The sequence below is a fragment of the Brienomyrus brachyistius genome, chromosome 20, assembly GCF_023856365.1.
Source record: "Brienomyrus brachyistius isolate T26 chromosome 20, BBRACH_0.4, whole genome shotgun sequence".
Lineage (NCBI taxonomy): Eukaryota > Metazoa > Chordata > Actinopteri > Osteoglossiformes > Mormyridae > Brienomyrus > Brienomyrus brachyistius.
Window position 1 is genome coordinate 14,914,743 of NC_064552.1, and position 23,732 is coordinate 14,938,474.

At 40.6% G+C, this 23,732-nt stretch overlaps 1 long non-coding RNA gene across 1 annotated transcript; it reads right to left on the reverse strand.

Moving 5' to 3' along the window:
- Nucleotides 1-282: 282 nt before the first annotated feature.
- Nucleotides 283-4,025, reverse strand: LOC125715974 (uncharacterized). The gene is made up of 2 exons (XR_007384234.1): nucleotides 3,831-4,025; nucleotides 283-511 (listed from the first exon to the last, which is right to left on the reverse strand). It is a non-coding gene; the product is annotated as an uncharacterized LOC125715974 (long non-coding RNA).
- Between the last annotated feature and the right edge of the window lie 19,707 nt (nucleotides 4,026-23,732).

Sequence of the window (23,732 nt, forward strand, 5' to 3'; positions counted from 1 at the left end):
TCCAAAAAACATGCTGAGGCTAATTGGAGTTGCAAAATTGCCCGTAGGTGTGCATGTGTGAGTGAATGGTGTGTGAGTGTGCCCTGAGATGGGCTGGCCCCCCATCCTGGGTTGTTCCCTGCCTCGTGCCCATTGTTTCCGGGATAGGCTCTGGACCCACCGCGACCCAGTAGGATAAGCGGTTTGGAAAATGGATGTATATATATATACAGTATACACACAGGGAATTTCAATCATGCATAAGTCACAATGCTTAGAATAATTCCAGTCATATAATTCTAATTGAATTTTTATATTTTAAGCTTTAATTCAACAGTCATAATTCAATATCATTGGCAGTTCGATGGAGGATAAATCATGGATACAGGACATGGCCTCCTCTCAGTCTCTTCATACAGTGGCTGATGTTCCCAAGCAGGGAACAGTCCTCTTCAGATTCACAAAGGCACGTCATGGAGAAGACAGTACTTCCTTGAAGTAGGGAGGCTGACCTCTTCCTGCTCCATTACAACTGTAGAGAAATAACTCTACAATTACTCTAATGTACAGGTATTGTACAGGATGAATAAATATACTCCAAATTTTACTGCTTTTAATCCAACAATGATTTAAAATAAAACACAAAATATACAGATTTTTTTTTAAGCTAAGCAAAGTGTTATGAAGAAGCCTTGTAGTGCGGGATATCAAATTCCGAGGACCACAAGATCCATAAAGTCCTCAAAGTGGTAAACCTGCAAGGCAGCAGTAACCCACAATAATGCAGGATAGTAAAAGAACCATTTTTAAAGCCATTTTATTTTCCACTTTCTTGAATTAGCACACAGTAGCAATGAACGGAGGATGTGAGGTCATTGCTACTGTGTGCTACTGTGTGCTAATTCAAGTGTTATTATAAAATAAGAAATCGAGGATAGCAGAGATACATTACAATCCATGTTTGTAAAGCCGCTAAGTGCATATGTGAGGAATCATATTCTGAGCAAGCGTAGAATTTCAGTGAGGCATGTCTGAACGCAGGCAGGAACAATGCCGTGCCAATCGGGCAAACACGAGAAGCGAACCACTGAGAATCAACCACTGCCTGCACATGCAATTAAGAATTATATACTTTTCTACGTTAATATGATGATAAAATGACCTTTGGCCTCTTGATATTCACTTTCCTATGTCATTATTTCGTTTCCTTCACGTTTATTCTGACGTAAACATACTGGTCTCTTGCCTGTCGCTTCCTGTGTTTTTTCTGGTTATCTTGTCGACTTTCTTTAAGAATGCGCTGAGGATCTGAGAGGTTGATCACTGAACCTGCTGCACGTAAGAACACGTAATCCTGCCACGTATGTAGTTTCCCAGAAGCTATTATCTTCCTACTAAATGTATTCCTGCGATATATCAATGACTGCATGGTGGAGACCAGAGAGGGAGATACTCTGCGCCTACTCATCCTCACCAGACAGTCATCGGTCTGCACCACACCACAGAGCCCTGCTTTCACAACTCCTAACAGGAGTAGACTGGACCTCAACACCTTCTAGAGCATTCCAAACATCTGTGTGGAGGGGGCAAGTGGGAACACACCCTGAGACAGACATCCAAAGTGTTTTAGCCATCAGTTCTCGCAAAAGCTGTGAGAGTGAGAACAAAAATAAGTTTAAACCGTCCACCTATGGAGCATGGGATGTTAAAAATGTGAAATTTGTAAAGTGCACGATGCAATCCAGGATGGGTCAATTCCCTTAGCAAAAAGTAGTTTATTCAGGTGTACTACGAGTATACTCATTTTATACTAAAACTGAGGCAGTATACTTGAAGTTTACTTTTTATATACTATATTTTATATACTTAAGAATAGTGTAGTGATATACTGATAAGTATAAAGAAAAAGACTAAGTGTATTATTACACTCATACTTTAATACTAAAGCTTATACTTATACTTTAGTATACTTTACTTCTCAACATTCTGTCTTGTGATTTTGTAAATACATTGCAGTCTAGTGTACATACATCCATCCATCCATTTTCCAAACCACTTATCCTACTGGGTCGCGGGGGGTCCGGAGCCTATCCCAGAAGCAATGGGCACGAGGCAGGGAACAACCCAGGATGGGGGGCCAGCCCATCGCAGGGCACACTCACACACCATTCACTCTCACATGCACACCTACGGGCAATTTTGCAACTCCAGTTAGCCTCAGCATGTTTTTTGGACTGTGGGGGGAAACCGGAGTACCCGGAGGAAACCCCACGACGACATGGGGAGAACATGCAAACTCCACACACATGTGACCCAGGCGGAGACTCGAACCCGGGTCCCAGAGGTGTGAGGCAACAGTGCTAACCACCCCTTAGTGTACATGCAGTATGAGTTAAATTTAGGAATACTTTAAGAAGTATATTTCAAATATACACATAGTATGCTACAAGTAATATACTAAGCAGCCGCAAGAAGTTGGATGGTGGTGCAGGAGGTAGTGCTATCGTTTGGCAATCACAGGGTTGTCGGTTCAAACCCTCCTAAACCCATCAAAGTGTCCTTGAGCGAGACACTGAACCCCAAATTGCCCCCAGTGTGCAGGTAGCCTCCTCCACTGCTGTGTGGCTTTCAGTACTCGTAGGAATAGAAAAGTGCTATGTAAATGCAGTCCATTTACAAGTAAAATAGCAAAAAAATGCATTTCTTAGTTTTAGTTCATAAAAGTTTAGTTCTAAGTTCATGAAAGTATACTTCAATTGTACTTCAATAAAGTAAAATGTGGACTAGAAGTATATGTCTAGTACACTAGTAGTATATAGATGAGTGTACTTGTACTTTTACTTTGTAAAATTAAAATGACCTTATAAAGTATACTTAAAGTATACTTTCATAAACTTAAAAATGTTCCAATTTAGTCCAAAGAAGTATTAAATTGGTATACTTTCTAGTACATTACGAGTACATGCTCCGTAGTATACTTGCTATACTTATACTTATACTCAAGCATACTTAATAACATGAACTTCAAGTATACTATTTTTTGCTAAGGGTTATTAACCCCTTGTGTTACTTTGTTGTTCATGAACTGCAGCAATTTTTATTTATATAGCGCCTTTCTCACACTCAAGGGTGCTTTACAATCCTAAAATACACACAAATACAGACACACACACAGACACACAGACACAGACACACACAGTCGTGTAATCATATTGTTTTGGGGACCATGCATTCATTTCTACGGAAAAAATGCAAACGTTAACTATGACAATCTTAACCTCCACCCTGCCCTTACCATAACCATAAGTAACCAAACAAAATACAAGAGTTTTTGCATATTTAGTTTTTTTCATTGCAGTCACAGATTTTTATAAAATAAGAGAGTTTTCCCTTATGGGGACCAGGACATCGGTCCCTTTAAGGTAAAAAAAAAAGGGTATTCATCACGCTGTGGGGACATTTGGTATACCTGGACCACACACACACGCACACAGACACACACAAACACACACTTATCATCAGACAAAACAAAGGCCAATATTACATATGGTATGATGTATTATAACATTCCTGAACAACATACATTTTTAACCGAAGCTTAAAGGTTCCAATATTTTGTAAAACAATCTCGAAGACTCTGTATTCCGGAGTTTGTACTTCCTGTACTGTATTCCAGTTCTGGGACTACAACACTAAATGGCACCCTTGGAAGGTACCCAAAGGTAGGTTCCGTGAGGGATCAGGAACCGGAGGAGCCGACTTGTAGATGGTCACACACTGCTGCTACTGTCATTACTGCTATTATTATTGTATGTCACATGCAAAAAGTATTAACATACTGGCAACGTCACCTGTTGGTCGAGCGTTAATGACCTGCAGTGCTCTGGATTCCATGACATACGACAGCCGATGGAGGCGAACTCTGGCCACCCGGTATTTTCCTTTCATTTCCAGCTGGGCTGAGTGATAACAAACATCAGATTAAACCAACAACCACAGTGAACACAGTTCCTCCCAAAGTACCGCGAGATATAAACAGCGTGCATGCAGACCAGAAGCAGGAAGTCAAATCACTTCATAATCCCCTCAATAGCGTTGTAATAAAAATCAGGTTGTTCAGGATTTTCCAACATCCAGGTGAGCCAGGGTAGCGGCGAGAAAGATTAAGGTAATGTTTTTATTTTCAGCTTTTATATTATAAGCCTATGAGAAGCTCTGCTACCATGTAGAATAGTAGAATAATTTTCCGGAATTTACATTAGTGTGTAATGGTATAGAGGAATTCATTTGTAAACAGATGAATAATATTATCTGCATTCCTCTCTGAATGGAGTTTGCATGTTTCTCCACCTTGGCACTCACAAGGAGGTGCACGGATGCCTTATTAGACCCCAGCCAACTGTAAATCAACCTTTGGGTTACATGAATGTGGATGAATGGCACCAATGGACTATTGAAGAACACTGTGATATATTTAATATATACTCTTTTACCTGCTGCAATTTAAAGAAAACCTATATGCAATGAAAGAGGTGCAAATAAATTCTGTCAATTTTCTGCCGTTTATCGTAGGAAAGAGTCAGATGCTTGAAAAACAGCCCTTTGGAAATAAACAGGAACGCCTGGAGCAGAAATAGAAAATAGAAAGATTGACATACTGTACAGCACAGAATATTTAGAATATGACATGTCCTGGGCCCCAAAGACATGTGGCACAGCTAGTTAATGGCACACTATCAATAAGCAGGCGTACGTCATTGCAGTCATACCAGCTTTTTCCAAATTAAAAAAAAGTGCAATAGAAATGCCACCAGCCTTAGAATCTATGTGAGGCAAACACTGAGAAACCAGTACAAAGCACAGGTTATTTGTTTATTTTTTAATGGGCGGTGCATGTTTTCTGCACCAGCAACCCTTAAAGAACTCTGGTCTTAACTGTACTTTTGTTTTTTTCCCCTGTGTCTTAAGATCTAGATTTCTGATTGGCCGGCCCTTGTTACTGGGGTGTAATGAGCAGCTTTCACAGACGATTTGTGGCTAAAACCCTGTAGCTCACATGCCCCGCTACCTCTTCACAGGTGTCCAAGAGCGTCAAATTAGAGATCAGTGATAATAAGTTACATCCACGCATTTCATGAAAACCATGCCTGTGAACTTCAGCTGGTGTTAGAAGGTTCACTCAGCCAATGTCTCGGCATGTTCAAGTCTGCACTCAAAGGCAACCATCCCTGTTTTAGATCTGGAACAGTACAGAAGCATCGAGGCGTCGGTTTATAAATCATGGACTGAGGCGTCAGTCGTGGCACCGGTTTTGTTATTTGGTGTCATGAACTACACAACCAAACAATAATATTCAGGGGATTTATAGCACTGTAGGAAAGGAACCATCCATCCATCCATCCATCCATTGATCCATCCATCTTTTAAGTCCAGGTTCTCATAGGGCAGAGTGGTTGGGGTGGGGGGTCGAGGGGGGTAAAGGTGAAGTGCATGAAAATCACCTTCTGGAGGAAGAAAAATAAACAACTTCTTTCAAAGAAAAACATAGGATTAGCACAATAATTCATTAGTTAATGCCATCATAATAGATAATACATAAATAAAGGATAAACTATGATGAGGTATGAATATATGAAAATAATCAATGACATCTCCGCGCTGGCGGCCTGATGCACACATCAGTTATAATCGCACACATCAAAGGGGTTTGTCTCGCTGCTACGACATGCAAAGCACAAAAGATAACAACACAATAAACAGAATATAGTCCGAGTTCATTGTTCAGGCGAAAATGATTTCAGTTACCATTTAGTAATGTTACAGTGTCACAAAAGTAGAGTCCTTTTGAAAATAAAATGAATACAAAAACTGTATTTAGTTCTTCACAGAGGACTTTCTATCTTTAGACTGTCTATCTTTATCAATTTCAGACAACAGCGGAGGATATATAATTATAACCACCGATTATTGCAACATTTACTCACAAATATTGAACTAATGCAAATATATTAGAGAATTTTTGTCAGGGTCTGGTATTATAGTCCATCTTTATCTGATTTATTTGTTTTTTTAATTTATTTTTTATTGAATATACGATCTGATATCACTGCCCTGGTACAAAACTCATGCTGTAATATGACTGTAACTTCGGTGTTATTTCTTCAATGGGATCCAGTACAAATCATCTTGAAAATAAAAGAAGCACTTTCCTTTCTTAAAAATAACTGCTGGGGAAATATTTACTAACACTTTTGATTACAGTGCTTGTAAATCTCCGGAGGGCGTCTCCACTTCTCTGCGCTTTCACACGACTCTGCGTAAGAGCCAGGCTCGCCTTCGTAAACGTTAACCTGTCTGTCTTGCCGTCATTCCCAAGGCTAAACGCTTCTAGCATCCCAGACTGAAGTGCAGCAGACCATCACGCCGGGGTCATTTATGTGAGCGTGTGAGCACTTACTGAGCCCTAAATGGTTTTTATCTTGATCTTCCAGCAAGGTGTATCGTTTGACCGTAATGAAACGGCGGAAAACAAAATGTCACTCGGACTGGCGCACTAAATTTGGAAAAGCATGCACGTTCAATCACGTTTAGCATTTAAGAAGCCGGCACTCTAAAGCAATGAATTGCGAAGAATATGGCTGCATATCGTGTCAGTTTAATTCGATGTGTTTTTGGGGGGTGTGAACTCATGCATACGTCTGCCTTCAATGGAACATCAATCGGCAATTTAAAAAAAAAATAATAAATGAGAGAGAGTAGGAAATGGAGGTTTATACCAGCTGGAAGGACAGGCTAGCTTCCGCTAGATGCTATAAAGTAAATCCGAGTGCACAGAAAGCCAAGCAAAATGAAGCAGTTTTAAACACCAGCTGTTCACGTAGGATATGCACTCCTGGGATGTTTATGCTACTTGTACTAACCTAAATTCCTAATCTTGCACATTTCCCCGCTATTTGCATGAGGTATAATACATTTTTAAATTAAATGTCAAAGGGATACCCTTTGTTGAAGACTAAATACAGAAAAGTGGTTTTCTGATTAATTGAAAAAGACTATTTTATTGTTATACTGAAGATGTAAAAATGTCATGTCAGAGAAAGAAGTTTCTGACCAAAGAAAATTTCTGACCAAAGAAAATGTCCCTTATTTTCAGTCATTCCACAATATAGACATTTTTGTAAGCTTTCCTCTATGAAAAACAATTCAATTAGATTTAAAACCATTTTGACAGATAATTGTTTTTTCAAGTGATTTGTTTTCTAGTAGATTCTTTTCTGAAATACGTACTTGTGGCATTTTGACGGACAGCAAACTCCCGTTTTGGTAACTAATTTTGGGGTAAGAAGTGCAGCTTTTCTGAGTGAGCTGATACCAAAGATTCCTTCACTCAGGTGGGAATGTGTCAGAGCGAAAGATCAGAGGGATCATTCTTTGCTTCATTTAGTGCAACATGACTCATAACAGCAGAACAAAAGGAAAATAAGCCAAAAGCTGCTAATGTTTCTCATAATCTCGTGACGGAGATGAGTCCTTTTAAGACAACCTGCCAGCTCTTTCAAGGGCAACCATGGTCCTGGATGTGAAGCAACATGCAGGAAATACCTGCGATTGCGGCTGGTGCTTGTGGATGCCTGGTCCTCATAAATAGTGTGTACATGGTTATGCTGCACCCAGAACACAGCAATAGCTAAATAACTATCAAACATTCCCTGTCTTTCCTTGGTAGTAAATAGCACAGTATGATCATGGGACTAGACTGCAGACATATCTGCTTTTCCATTTACTGGTCATTCAGCTCTGACCTTTTTTTTATATGGAAGATTTATATGGGAGCAAAATGAGAATGTGGTACGGGCTCCACACATCACAGCTGGACATATTTTTTAATCTACAGAAAGAAAGTGGGTAAAAACTCTGATATGTTTCATCAGTTTCCAAGCACTTATTCTGCTAAAGGCTGCAATGGGGCCTGGAGTGTATTGCAGGCAGTGCAGAGCACGAGGTTGGGGTACATACATCGTCGATGGGTTGCAGGGTACAAACATGCACGCAATCACACACTAATACCTTACAACCAAATCAGAGGCATCAATTAGCCTATTTGCAAGTCATGGAACTGTAAGAAGAAGCGAGGGAACCAAGACTTATGCAACGCAGTGGAGAACATGCAAGGTCCACAGACACGGGGGCAGGAGCTTCTCACTGAATTCTGACACGCTTTCATGCCTGTGTGATACATGTTGCAGTAAAATTCTCAGAACGAGTGGTCCCAAACGGGAAGGGTTTCTAAATCCCCTACATACAGGGCTTGTGTTTATTCTCACTGGGGAGGGACAAGACTCCTGAGACTCCCAAGCTTTTATCGAGATGAGATTTCTTTGTGTCGTCGGTGCTCAGCCGGCTGCTTCTCAGCATCACGTTTCCCGTTATTCTGTCGTTTATTACAGATCTGACATTTCGTCTTAATTTCTCGGCGTTCTGTCGGACGAGGTCATCGAGGTTGACTGTCACGGTCTTGGGTGCTGCTAGAGATTTTGGGCCTTAATCCAGACCGATCCAATTATGATCCAAGTTATTTTAGGGCCCCTGTGTTTTGCGTAGATCTGTTACTCTGGTTTCCACTTGCAGTCCAGCGACATGCAGTTAGATTAACTGGTTTTTCTAAGCATGCAAACATGAACTTATGAGTTTGAAACGAACATTTGTTGGTTGCAGAAGAGATGTCATTCTCCGTCGATAGCTCTTAGTGTCTACATACTTTTTTATTTTTTCTATATTTAGCTCCATAACATCATCTGTTTCACTAATGTGGGCCCTGTCTCGTTTTAAGTGCTTGTTTGAAATTCCCTGCGCTGCCCTAACGCATTTTAGCGAGTAGCGCATTAAAAATGGGGAGCGCCGCTAACTGCTTACAGAAATCTGACATTCAGAGTATCTGAGAATCTGCTCAAGGCTGAGCTCACTGGGCCGATTCCCTGGCCGCCCTGTAAGGTCGCAGCACATAATGCGACCGGGCGTTTTCCCTCGCGTGCGGCACCAGGCGAAAGTGGGACGTTCCCCGTTTTATTCGGATGACAGCAGGTAAAATCTCAAAGTGAAACGGCCGCAGATAGGCTGTAATCACGCTGATGCTCGGCTTTGACCTGACAGGCTGCCCGAATTGTTTCCTGCTCCCCCCACCCCCCGTATGGCACATAAAAAGTCCCAGCCTGTCTCAAACGGCGGCACCTGCGTGCAATTTAGTTAATGGAGCTGCTCGTTTTCCAGAGACCATAATGTGGGGCACGTCGCTCGCTCTCTCCTCCTGGAGGGATGACAAAGCTCTAAGGAAAAGCAAACGGACCCTCGGCGATCTTAAGGGCTGCCGGTTCCCGTCTGCCCTGACTCAGGTCCTGCGTGTTCCTGCTCCTTTCCTGAGCGGCGATTCGCGGTACCGCCCAGCTCCCACCTGCGGCAAGGCCGACCGCGATCGGCGTGCCTGCAGAAACAAGCCGGTGACACATAAACGGGATGTGACCGCATTTACATCCTGTGCTCATAGGAATGTGCTGCATGTGTGCATTCTGCGTATGCCACTCAGAAAATATATAAATAAGAACTCCGAAGGCAATAAAAGGTACAGAGGTACAGAGAGTTTTATAAGCTAATTCTAGCTACAACCTGGTAAATATATTCTTTCTAACTGAACATTATGCTACCTGCTATGAACAGGAAGAAATACACATCACCCAAGACCTCACGCTTAGACCTTCTCTATAGCACAATACCATATACACTTACATTTACTTTCTTGTATTTTATGTATTAATGCATTGTCCTCAAGTAAAAGTTTTACTGCATCATTACTAAGTATATTATATAACCTAAGTATACAGTATATCTAAAATCATGATCTTGATACACTACCAGTCAAAAGATTTTGCACGGAGATTTTTTACTCACTTAACATTTGCTAGAAATACACTCAATATTCTTTAACAAATAGAGTATGTTCACCATTTGAGTACCATTATTATCAAGAAAATGTCTTTGATTCATCACAGTAACCTCCTCTCGCGGTTATAGCAGCAGAGAAAATTTGAGACATTCTTTCCAGAAGGGACATTAATATTGCTCTGTTTCATAGGATGAAACAGTTAACTGGTGCATTTAAAGCTAAAGAACAGCCTAGAATTTAACTATATGCCATCACCATGCTGCCAGTTAATAGGATGTCAGACATACACTGTTACATACTCTTTCCATGCTATAAAGGAAACTTGTTTTGCTTGACATATTTTCATTTATAGTTGTTCACTTAACTTTCCAATGCTTAACAAGAATAAAAAATCTTATGTTGATGAAATAAACGGACAAGTGGTTAAAAACCTGTCGTATGCAAAATCTTTTGACTGGATTTAATTTCAAAGATGAATTTCAAAGTTTATTCAATATAAAAAATATATGTATAACTTCAAGCACTTGCTGAAAAATATCAGAGAATATAACAATCATCAGATGCATGAGATTAAGCTGCTCTTTTTTAAGTTAGTACATTCTCTTACACAGAGAACTTTCCTTTTTCCAACCATTTAATGCCTGTCTTACACTATGCATGGGTTATGAGAAATGTTCCACGCAAAATAAAACTCTATCTATTTAAGGGACCAGCGGGAGCATGCAATGTCTTTTTCACATTTGTATATCTCAGAGATAAAAAAAGATGTATTCAAAGTTGAAAGCTCCCCACAGGGTGAGTTAGGGAAATAGGTGAAACTGCAGAAGAATTAGAGTGTATATGGAGAACAGTTTACCCTTGGGTAGAACGTGACCTTAAATAGGATCATATGGTAAAGATGGAGTTTCACATGCATGGACTGTTTCCGTGAAATTGTTAAGCCTGACCGGAGCCAAACGGATTCACATGGTTGGCCGGTTCTCTGCCTGCTCCCAACAGATAAGGCGAAGCAACCTAATTCTCTTCAATGTTCTCATCCCAGGAGGTCCATGCTCTCGTCCCTCGAGGGCACTACAATGAACGTGATTCAAGGGGCAATTCCCTCGCTGGCTCCCACTCGCAGTGAGAAGAATGTCCCCTCACAATGCGTCTCTTTCAGGCTGTCCTCGTCTGCGCTTCTCCCGAAGTCCTCCTGAACTACGCCTCTGTTCCTGCTCCGATTGACAGTCGTGGGCCGGGGGAGGGGGGGTGGGGGGCAGAGCTCCTAGTCTGGTTGCTTGCAGAGGTCTGCAGGTCTCAGCCTACCACCTCAGCCGCCGGCCCAGTCAAGCAGCAATGGCGTAACCGTGGGAAAAAACCTCACTGCTCCGAGCATTCGATCTTCCCAAGACAGGAATGTGTGCATGGAGCAACCCAGTGAGTCAGTTTTTAACTTGGACAGGTTTGGTACCATTATTCATAACTTTAAATGCAAATTTACCTTTGCTTTGCAACAGCACACTAGAATGAAGAATGTTTATAAAGGGAAAGGAATATGTTTTATGATAAAAAACACTGTTTATAAAAAAAAACTATGATCGAGGTATAGCAGCATTCTGTGAACAAAAAAAAAATGAATGTATTTGCATTTATTTTATTTTTGCAGACATTGTTGTCCAAGTTTTGGTACAACTTTTTTTTTCCCAAAAGCTGGCTTGTTCCTCCTGGAATTTAATACATGGAGCTCAATGCTGAGAGTTCCCAGTCAATCCAGAACAAGTCATCCCACAGCATCTTGAAAATCCTCCACAGATTCCTCACAGAGATGGAACAGGCTGTGATGTCACCCGGGGAACAGTGGGGGCCCTGTCTCTGATATTTCTCATGGAGTATTCTGGGTGAATGAGGGGCAGACATTACTCAGACTGAGAGCAGAGACTATGAGTACGCCAGCACTGAAGCTTCCTTTAAGAGAAGAAAACAAGTCTGCCAGCGTTTATGCCACTCGTGTGTGTGTGGGGGTTCAAATGGGCCGCTGTGCCGCCCGCCCTCAGTGGAAAACTGTCACGGGGATCCGTGATGGTAATTTCTCAGGACTTCTCATACGAACCTGGAATGGAGAACTTTAGCATAGATGCACCAGCCCACAAAAGAGGTAAAGGCCAGACCACAGTCGTCATAATCAATCTTAAGTAAAGAACTCCTTTTGTTGCCATCGAAGTTCATACTAGTGTTTTTCCGTGGGGGCGGGTTGTTGACAGAATCTCATCAGCCTCACTCAATTTTATATTTTGGGGAAGTTATTTTGCTTCAAAAGTGGTTGAGAGTCCCCATTAAGAGTCTCCCCCTCCCCCCATTCTAACAAAAAAAAACAAAACTCAATAACAATTTATGCTGACTAGGCACAGACAGTGGTATAAAGCCGTTTTAAAGATAGGCAATAAATCACATCCTCACTCCACATTCCTGTTTCCAGTAATGTTGAGGTTCTGAACAAATAGAATGCTAAGTGTGTTTCCTAAACATATATCTGCATAAGAATAACAAAACAAATTTAACCAGCCTCGCTGACATCTTTTATATTTACACATTTTGTACATAAAAGGTAAAACAACAAAATTCTTTACGAAGATGGCAGAGACTACCGCTTGCATCCAATCTCAGCTTTATATCACAGAGCCCTCTGTTTTTTGGGGGCTATCTCAGTCTCAGAATCATACGGCGGGACTTAAGTTCTACGTCCGCTGTGCAGAATTGACCAGCCCCCGGTGATGAGCTACAGAGAACATGGAGTGGCTTGTATTCTGTTGGGTCAGTCAGGACCCCGGGTCCCTCTCCACAGTCGTGTGGGGTATAATCTGGCTGAGTGAGGGCCTGGGCAAAGATCCTCAGCTCTGAGCAGGTTACGTCATTCCACAGGGCCTAGAAAGTGGAACAGATTTGAGTGTCTGACACCACATGCTTCAGAGGGGGTGTGTGCTCCTCTTAACCCCTCAAGTATTGAAGGAGAGATCTATGATGCGATTAAACAGACAATTCTTTTTTTTTTTTTTTTAAAAAGTGTGTAATAGTGATTTATCCTCATGATATTCTAACAGCTAAATTGGTCCTACTTTATATAAATAAACACTTCTTTTTGCCTGGAGAAGTGATGCTTAATATCGTCTTGAGATGAATCATTTCCCACAATGTTTCCAGACTCCATTTCTTACTTAATTTCTGTGTATATAAGTCACATGGCTTTTAGTTCTGAAAGATCTTTTTCCCCAAACCCCACAGGAATGTTCAACCTTCATTTATAAAAAGAAGGGTGAATTGCAAAGTTTATATGTTTTTTCAAGTATGTCTACGAAGGAGCAATGTTTCACGCTTGGATTGGGAGTCTTTTGGGCTGAGGTGCTGGGCTCCTCGTCCAGGACTGGGCCACCAACTAAGCAGGCCCAGAATGATTCTTCCTGATGAGACCCTGCCAAGTACTTTGTAGGGCTTCTCGCTCTGGAGATATGGAATCAAAAGGAATATTGTGTCAGCAAATGCACTCACTAAAGTCTGGTTTTGCTATTCTGGAAAATGACTACCTAACCTCATACACGGCCTGCGTTTTTTTAGAGGTCGCTATTTGTTGGCGTATCTTTTAGATTAATGAAAGCTTGAAACGTCAAACTGGAGAAATGACCCTGTTACCTTCTCCATCTTCTCGGGAGTGGGTTGCATAAATGGAGAGAATTTGCTGGATTTCAGCAACATAGGTATCAAACCCGCAAATATAATTCTGAACTAAGAACTGCCAGTTCTGTATTTCCCAGGGGAAATGATTCCACTATGAGCGAAATTCTAAATTTAGGCAACACAGAACAATAAAACCGCATATTCATCTTTAAAATATAGCAAATCATTACATAATCCAGATGGTTGAGTGTGTGGTGTTAATTAGCCAACCATCTACTAACAGAAAGAATCATAAGTTAAAGCTTAACGTGGTAATAACAATATAAGCCTTACGAAAGTGGGAAGCCTTGCCTTATTTTACATTCAATGTACATAAACAAGCTGTCATCCTTTATCATTAATAAAAGAGTTAAAGGAGGTTAACTTCTGAGGCTAAGCTTCTCCTGTTTGCACTTATTGAAATGCACATGACATGCTGGCAGAGGAGAGACCAGCGCAGGACGTTCACACAAACTGGCTTCGTAATGCTAAATCTGCCGTCGCGTGGTCAGCTAAAAGGCAGAGGTTTCAACATTAATATTGGTGATTGTGCTTTGCCCTCGGAACATTTTAATTCGATGGCAGCTGGCCTCAGAGATCTCTTCGTATTGCTACTGGCACTGAGTGACGCATTGCTTCATGTGACTCGGGTGAAACGTGACGCCCTGCAACTTTATAAAAATGTCACTCAGTTTGACTTTGGGGGTCAGGTCCTTACATGTGCACTGAGGCCAAGAATGATCTCCGCTGGGTGCAGAACAGCAGAAATGGGATTCTAGCAAGTCTACGTCTCTTTTTCTTGGGTAATAAACATTATAACAGTACGCCTGATAAAAATTTTGTTAAGAGCAGCACAAGACTGATGAACATTTAAGACAAATCTAGCTGCAGTCCTGAATGAGCAGAGACATGGGTTGTCTGTGGATCCCCGAGGACCGGGTTGGGAAACGCTGCCTAATATGCTAAGGAAAGTCCTGGCAAAGCAGTGCTATCAGCTTCCAAGATCAGACACTGCTCCTGGCGTCCCCACTGATTGCGTGCACATCCTCCCCGAAAGATCGTCTGAGCCGTTCATCCGCTCTGGGTTTCAGAGAGTAAGGCCCGAGGTGCCATTTCCTCCCTGTTGTCTGGGAGATCCTAGCTGATATGTGATATTGCTGGAGGTGGATGATTAGCTATTTCCTTCCCCTGCTCACTCCCGTAACATTTTCACAGCCATAAATAGTCAAATTATTTTAGGACTTCTAATTCAGATTTTTGTTTCCAAAAGAGGATGCATAAAACTGAATTACCCTCTACTGGCTAAGTGTTTGGAAGATGGATGATTTACAAAAGGTATTACCTTTAAAGAAGATGTATTAGAAAATTTAGATTGAACGGATATTGCTGCAAAATATCCATATATCAATGATGATGGTGATGACTATGGCAACATTATTATTATTATTATTATTATTATTATTATTATTATTATTATTATTATTATTATTATTATATAATCACTTTGCTTGTTTGTTTGAGATTCCTACCTGAATAATTTTTTCAAACAGAAACTGTATGGTATAAGTTCAACAATAAGAGCTAACTGAAGCAAATAACTATACGTTATACATTTCAGCAGCTATTAAGTAGCTATTATTAACTATGTTTAGTCACTACCCCGCCCCCCCCCACCCGCATTATTAGGAAATACACATTTCGTGCTGGTTTTAATTTAAGCTTCACCCTGATGAAAACATGAAGAGAAACCAAGGGTCCAAACGCGGTCAAATGAAAACAATAAACACAAAGAAATATGAGTAAGAAATTACAGCCATTAACATCACTGGGACCTGCTGACTGATATGATGGCTACCTATTCAAGCTGGGAATTTTACACATCATTGAAGCTCTATTGGATCTTATGAAATAGCCTTCCTGGATATTGCACTTGAGTGATTGCAAGAACTTAGATACAATGGCACCTATTATATTTTGGAAGCTGAGATTATTTCCATAGTGGTAGTATCTTGAAGCTTCTATTCTTTTATTATTATTATTATTATTATTTTCCTTGAGTTATATTTTAATGGTCAAGTCTGGCTTTTTATATGCAGAAGCAGGAAGTATATTGTAGAATATACCCTGAGAGTTTAAAGCACAATATAGGTGATTTAACATTAATTAAGAGAGCATTTGTTGTTAATGTTGAATTTAATTGTTGATATTAATTACATATTTCATTAAATAGTGCTGTTGGGTGTGGAGTATGGATAATCTTTCACAGTTGGGCATGTTCAATACTTCATTATTGTCTTCTCATACCATCTTCTAAAGATCACATTAGTCCCATTTGTCCAAATGCTACATGCTGTAGTGACCAACCAGGTGTGCAAGCAATCCTTGCAGAGTCAGAGAGTCAGATCCAGGTCAAAATCTCTCCTAAAGGATGGTTGTCTTGTCTTGTGTATGTAGTTACTGTATGTAGCTACACAGCGGGCATCAAGATTGGAAATAAAAAATTTAGTTATTATCTGGAATCGACTGGCTCCCTGCCTCAAGATTTCTGGGTTAGGCTCCAGGCTCACTGTGACTCTAGAATTATGAAAAAGGGATGAATAGGTGACAATCAATGCTATTCTCTAAAATAAGGTGCACACAATCTATATAAGACATGTTTTGTTAATTTCCATGGTAAAAAATACCCCAAGCGAGTAACCTAATAATTTGTGTTTGAAAATTAAATATCAGTGCCTGAAGGAAATTCTGTCAATGTTTGATGAATAGAAACTTGAAATGTCATGAGTCAAATGAAAGAAAATGGGATTTAGATTTTATTAAGTATGTCAGCTGGGAAGTACCACAAGTGTGTTCACGCTTCCAGCTGCCCCCCAGTCAAAAACAAGAACAGCTTTCTTTTGGATGTTCGTAAACAAATGCTGAGACTGAGCATGCTGACCCAATATGGCATAGCAAACACCCGTATCCTCAGAGAGGTGCATAGCTCGAACTGCCACGCTCTGCTAACTCTCACGGCTGAACTTGTGTTGGCTGAAGCCGACACGATGCCCTTCTCAGGCTTACAAAAACCTCGGAATTTGTATCTGGGAGTTACGAGACATTGCTCTACCTAGTGACCATGTGGTTTACACAGCAATGCATAAATAATTCTAATGTACAGAAATTTTTAAACCACCTGCTTTCATCTCATGAGAACTATATGGCAGAATATGCCAAAATGACTTTTGTTTAGATTTTAGCTCCATATTGCCTGGGATGCACCAACGTGGATTAAATTAATCCTGATTTAGATTTAATCTAAGGTTATTAAATCTAGGTTTAAACTGGTTAATTGGAGATGCGTTGCACATATCAAATTTAACCCTGGATTTGTTAAACCAGTTTAAACCATGATTAAAATTGGATTAATTTAGCTTCAGTGTCCGCCATGATGGATTTCGAAGAAATGTGAACAAATTCATTATGGATCTTAGGCTTAATAAATATGGTCCTAAATAAAATGTCTTGTGAACTTTTTTTTAAAACAAAATCCGTTACTATTACCGAAGCTGTTAGCCCTGTGCTCCGTCTTATGTAACCAATTAGCCTATTTATATCCAAGATATACAACTTGGCAAGGCAAAGGAGTAAAAATTTTTCATCATTTGAGAAAATTTTGCTAACTGAGCTAATGGAAGAGTTTGGGGCAGTAATTGAGGAAAAAAAAATTGACTGCAGAACAGTGGAGGAAAAGGACGACACCTGGCCGGTGGTAACGGAGCGATTGAATGGCTCAGCTGGCATTAAGGAGACAAGGGACAAGACTCAACTTAAAGCCTGCTGGAAAAACCTAAAGGCAAAAGCAAAAAAAGATGCGGTAGAAGACAGGTGGGGAAAGTTTCAGATCGGCAGAGATCTGCCACATGTGACCCGTAACCTGTAGTCAAAAAATCCTCATCGACTCCTACGACGATGACGGCGTACTGGACAAAACCACAGACTACAGTAAGTTACTATACTAATAAAGTTTACCAACTCCTAATCGATCACTGCTACATTTTTTGTGAATCAATAGATTTATTATCACTTACTGCACTGACTCACAAGTAAGTATGATTGCTATGATTAGAATAATTTTAACAGGTTATACTAATTTCCGGCACCCTGTATCGCTGCATTAATTGCAGCAATAGAGTTATAAAATGTAATCGATGTAATCGATTTGTAGTACATCACACAGGTGTTAAATTATGGAAGTATTTTCTGTAGTATCCTGGAATGTGCTGTTAGATACGTTGTTTCCTATATTACTGAACTTCAAAAGTATCAGAATAAAGGTGTGGTGAGTGTGCATTCAGCTGTAGGTAGCCATCATGTTTGAGTGTATTCATTGTTTTTTGGTTTTTTTCTATATATATGTCCTGGAGCCAGTGAAGCCAGATGATAAGTGTATGGAAGTAGCAGCCCAACCTGTGGGACCTCTGGCTGAAAAGCTTTCCCCTTACCAGGAAATAATTGAACTTGATGTATTCTGGACATTGAAAATGCAAAATTACAAAAAGAAGTCTTATTACTGAAAAAAGAACTCCTGATTCTTCAAAGGCAAAGGCTACTAGATTTGAGTCAGCCACAAGCACAGGAATGACTGGAAGGTTTCATTAAATTGTGTAATTCTTCAATGAATTCCTGTTTATTTTTTATAATGTTTTAAATGTTTAATAAATAATTACAATAATAATAATAATTATTATAACAATTTAATAATTTAATAACTATTTAATCATTTAAGAATTTAATAAATGTTTCATTCAGTATGGAAGCCCTTTCAGATGAGTTCTTCACTGCATGGATAAGAAAACACAGCATATTAGCTATTAAGGTATACGAGTGCACATACATCCATCCATCCATCCATTTTCCAAACCACTTATCCTACTGGGTCGCGGGGGGTCCGGAGCCTATCCCGGAAGCAATGGGCACAAGGCAAAGAACAACTCAGGTTGGGGGGCTAGCCCATTGCAGGGCACACTCACACACCATTCACTCACACATGCACACCTACAGGCAATTTAGTAACTCCAATTAGCCTCAGCATGTTTTTGGACTGTGGGGGGGAAACCGGAGTACCCGGAGGAAACCCCACGACGACATGGGGAGAACATGCAAACTCCACACACATGTAACCCAGACTCGAACCCGGGTCCCACAGGTGTAAGGTGACAGTGCAATCTTTTTTATTTATCAAAATAAAACATATTCTGCCAATGCTGACCTTAATTAGGCCGCAAAGTGGTTTTCAGTCAGTGTTCTGACAGCGTTGCCATTTGGATTTGCAGAATTATGTATTCGAACATCTTTCCCCTGCTTCATTAAGCGGGTCCTCATCCTGCTCTGGCAGTTCATCTCCTACTCTCTTCCCAAAGGTGTATAACACAGCTACTGCTACAATGATGCTCAGGGGATTGTCCAACCTGGTGCTGAATCCCAACTGTAAACATACCCTGGATTTCCTCGACACACCCTAAACACTCCCTCGATTTCCTCTCTTGTTTTAATGTGAGAGTGGTTGTACTTTTTCTCTGCCTGGGTCTGAGGCTTCAAAAGAGGAGTCATCAGGTATGGCTGACATGCATAGCCATTATCACCTACTAGGTATCCACTCATCGCTCCCCCTTCCAGCAGAGCACACAGTTGACTGTTGTCAAAGATTCGGCTGTTGTGTACGGATCCTGGTCATCTTGTAACAATGTTTGTGATCTGGGCCTGATCATCACACACAACTTGAACATTAATTGAGCAGTAGCCCTTTCGATTACGAAAAAGTTCCCCATTCTCACCACCTGGGTTAGTTATTAAAATGTGAGTGCGGTCAACAGCTCCAGTTACTGCAGGAAAACCTGCTCTCCTGTAAAATCCAGCTGTATTCTTGCTTCAAAATGAATGTACTGATTTTTTTAAAGATGCAATTGCCGCTGACAGTTCTGCAGTCTGTGGACTTCTGAATTCCAAAAAGATCCCCATGAACCATTTGGAAACTTCCTGTAGCGTAAAAACATAAAGCTATAGGAGCTGGAGAAGTGGAGGTACAGCAGAATTCCTCTCACTTCCATGCTTAATAGCTGGTGCAATCTTCTCATTGATGTACATGAGAGGCTCTTTCGTAAATCTACACGGCTGGCAAAACTCACTATTGCTGTAAAATTGAGTTGGGTTTAACCTGTCTCAAATTTTCCTGTGAGAAACTCTTTCCTCTAATCCCATCCAGCGCAGAAATGCAGCCATGTTCTCAAATAAACTTGAAACTAACCTAACAAACCTCCTGAAGGGGTGGTTTAAATATAACTGTTAATCCAGTGTTATACTAGGTTTAAATTCAGTGGTGCAACAGACTTAAATTTAATCTAGGTTAGGAACTTGGTTGTTCGAGGCAGGGAAAAACCAAGGACAGGGGGCCAGCCCATCAAAGGGCACACTCACACACCATTCACTCGCACACCATTCACTCCTATGGGCAATTTAGCAAGTCCAATCAGCCTCAGCATGTCTTTGGACTGTGGGGGGAAACCGGAGTACCCAGAGGAAACCCCACAACGACATGGGGAGAACATGCAAACTCCACACACATGTGACCCAGGCGAAGACTCGAACCTGGGATCCAGAGGTGTGAGGCAACAGTGCTAACCACTGCGCCACCATGCCGCCCACATTATAAACATGTCTATAAATATTTATAAAAGGCATAACACATTATAGCCATGTGTAACGACCGCGTGTCGGGTAAGCGAGCAGGGAGATGACGGAGCGGGGAATCAGGAACAGGCAGACGGAGATCCAAAAGCACAGGGTTTATTAACGAAGGAGCACTTACACATGGTAAACTACATCAATGACCGGCTGGGGAAACAGACTTGAACACGGACTGAATACACAAGACTGAAGGCAGGAAACGCAGAACAGCTGGTGAACGTAGGGATTCCACATGGAGCAAATGAGGGGGTGTGGCACACGAGAGGGTTGTACTAGCAGGTCATGGCACCATGTTTATTACTGTATGCTTTATGAAGCTCTCATTTAAAGTGCACTATAAATGCGCTATAGATACCTTCATAATGCATTACAATGCATCCTTAATGCTTATACCGACCATTAAAATGTATAATGAAGGTATTTATAGTGCATCATCGATTTGAAGTTCAATCGATTTGAACTTCATTGGAGCCTATGAAGTATTATAATCAACACCATAATATCTTATGACTGTCAATAGAAGATGCTATAATGCTTTATTAATTGTTATAGTGACCATAATAATCCGAGATGGAGTGCCAACCCATCGCAGGGGACACTCACACACACTTACACAAGCACACCTATGGGCAATTTGGTAACTCCAATTAACCTCAGCCTGTTTTTGGACTCTCAACCGAAAATGCTGTAATGTTTTATTAATTCGTACTCCGATCATTATAATGCATTATGAATGTATCTATAGTGCATTATAGATGAACGCTTTAAGTGTTGCCAGTGTTTTCGGTTGATATTACATATGCATTTATAGACACTGGGGAAATGGGAATAAATATGACTTGTATTCCAGAAAAAAGATGAAACATCGACCCATAACTAAGAGATAAATGCTGTCTTTTACAATCAGGAGATGCTTTCATGTAAAGCCTACAGAGCAGATCTCCTGGCCATGCCAACAGTGATATCTGATACCGTGAAGCTTACGTCCCATTTGGCTTGTGTGGAGCTTCATCAAATCAGAAGTAAATACAGCAACTGCATCTTAGAACGTATCAGCATTTCAGCGACGGGGAGTTAATCCCACACGTTCAGCACAGAGTAGCACAGGCAGGGCGTCAGGTGGCAGCACAAGTTTTGCAGAAGTGAAAGGATGCAGATAAACTGATGAGCATTATTACAATGTGCGGGATTCATATAGTTTCGGAATTGATTGTGTATTTCAGTTTTGTTTTGTGTTTTTTTTTTTTCCATCTCTATGCTAATTGATTCATTCACTAATCCCTGGTGGGAAGAAGGTCATTGCAACTGAAATGAAATCGAAAAACAACAAATGTTACCTAAATAAAAGCCGCAGATATGTTCTTCCGCTTCAGGCTTTGTTTGTGTTTCTTTCCGCATTTTCCTCTTTCATTCTGGACAGCTGGGCCTGGCTAAGCTTGAACTTTTCCATAATCGAAAGGGCTATTGCTCAATTAATGTTCAAGTTGTGTGTGATGATCAGGCCCAGATCACAATAGATGGCCAGGATCCATACGCAACAGTCGAATCCTGACAACAAATGACAACAGTGCGCCATAGAATTGAAAGAACTCATTCAGCTTCTACCTCCATGGATTTGTTTCTCCAGAAATTTTTATGTGAATGCACTGTTCACACATTACTGGACTAATGAAATACTGAAGTTGTTTACTATCAACCATCTACATCTACTTAATAAACAAATGAAGATCGACTTCACCTTATTGGGAACAGAGGAACACTGTAAAAAAACAATGAAATATTCTTCCCGCTCTCCAGGATAACCGTGCCGGTTCACGTTAAACTGCATCTCCGGCAACGTTCTTAATTCCGATCTCCATCCAAGACGGATCAAAGAGACGATTCTCCATGGATAGGGAGTACCTGGGTGAATAACCAGCTGGGTGAAAGCAAATGGCAAATCCAAGGATTCTTGTTTAACGAACGGAAAGCAAATTCAAAAATTAAAGGAAGCCTGAAACAGCCATATAATACAGGTTGGTAAAATAATGTGTACAGATATAGTCAAATAACTTTTTAACAGTTTCTTAGGAAACACCATGGTCAGCATCTTATTTGACTTTTTCCTTTATATTTGATTGAATATATATTAAATTGTTGATTTTTTAAGTATATAAAAATGTAACAGAAACGTAGGTGTAATAAAATCTTTAGTATAAGTCTTTAATTATACTTATTGACTTTTTATTAAAATGAATAAAAATGCTGTATTTTTTTAAAAAATATATATAATTCTTCGTGCCAGTCAGGTAACTTTTAAAAGAGATCTGGACGTCACAGGAAAAAGCAGGTCCTGTGATTTAAAAAAAAAACGTGGCGTATGGGTATTACAGCAGTGAATCGTCCTGAGAGCACAGGCCTTTGGGATGACAGTGTTTACTTATTCTTTGTCGTGTGGTGAGTAAAACACAAAGACTTGCCTGCTACAGTCAGGGCTAACAGTGGTTCAAACACTGTCTGACTCCAGCCCTGGACCCTCACAATGGAAACTTCCTGTCAGATATCGGTGGCCAGCAGACTGCGGCTTATCAGTGGGAGGCCAGAGCACATCAATGTTGTTATAGCCACACGGTGACAAAACTGCCACAGACCAAAGCAACACTAGCATATTAACTTTGACTGGCAGGTTCTTAAATAACCCTTTAAAAATCAGGTCTGTTTTCTCATCCAGTCCATTTATTAAGTATATTAAAATCAATAAAAAGGGTAAAGATATACATCTCATAAATCTTTTGACTCTAATGACAGCATTATGACTTGCTGAATTCAAGCTGAATGCTAAATAATTAAGACATTTGAAACTTTATGCATGCAGATAATTTGTAATAATAATAGAGATGTATTTATTCATCACCATCCTGTACTGGATATCAGATCATGGAAGACAGATGCATGTACATTTGGATGGATTTAGTCACTTGGGAGATGCATTTGTTGATGATGAATATTTGCATAGTGAAATTTAGGCGTGAATTTAAATTTCACTCCTGGTCACAGTTTGCTAGTTTAACTGACGCTCACATGTATGCATTAGGTCTGTACGGACTTAGAGAACAACGCTGATGCAACAGGCAGTGCCTGGACTTTGGCTGCGGGTAACATTGCAGGCAGCATTGTGGCAGGCTGTTCACCATCACATCCTCCTGAAGAAGGGTGATGTCACACATGCACATTGTTCCGCATATATATTCGGGCATTTTGATTCACGAAGCCAGGCACTGGGAGGCTGAGCCTGTCAATCCTGGACCACAGCAAGGCAGAGATCGACATGCGCTCGTGCGCGGAGATTGACTTAACGTCGTCCCCCGCTAGCAACAGGGGAGACCAAACAGCCCAACGTGATTGCTGCGGGAGGCTTGTTCTG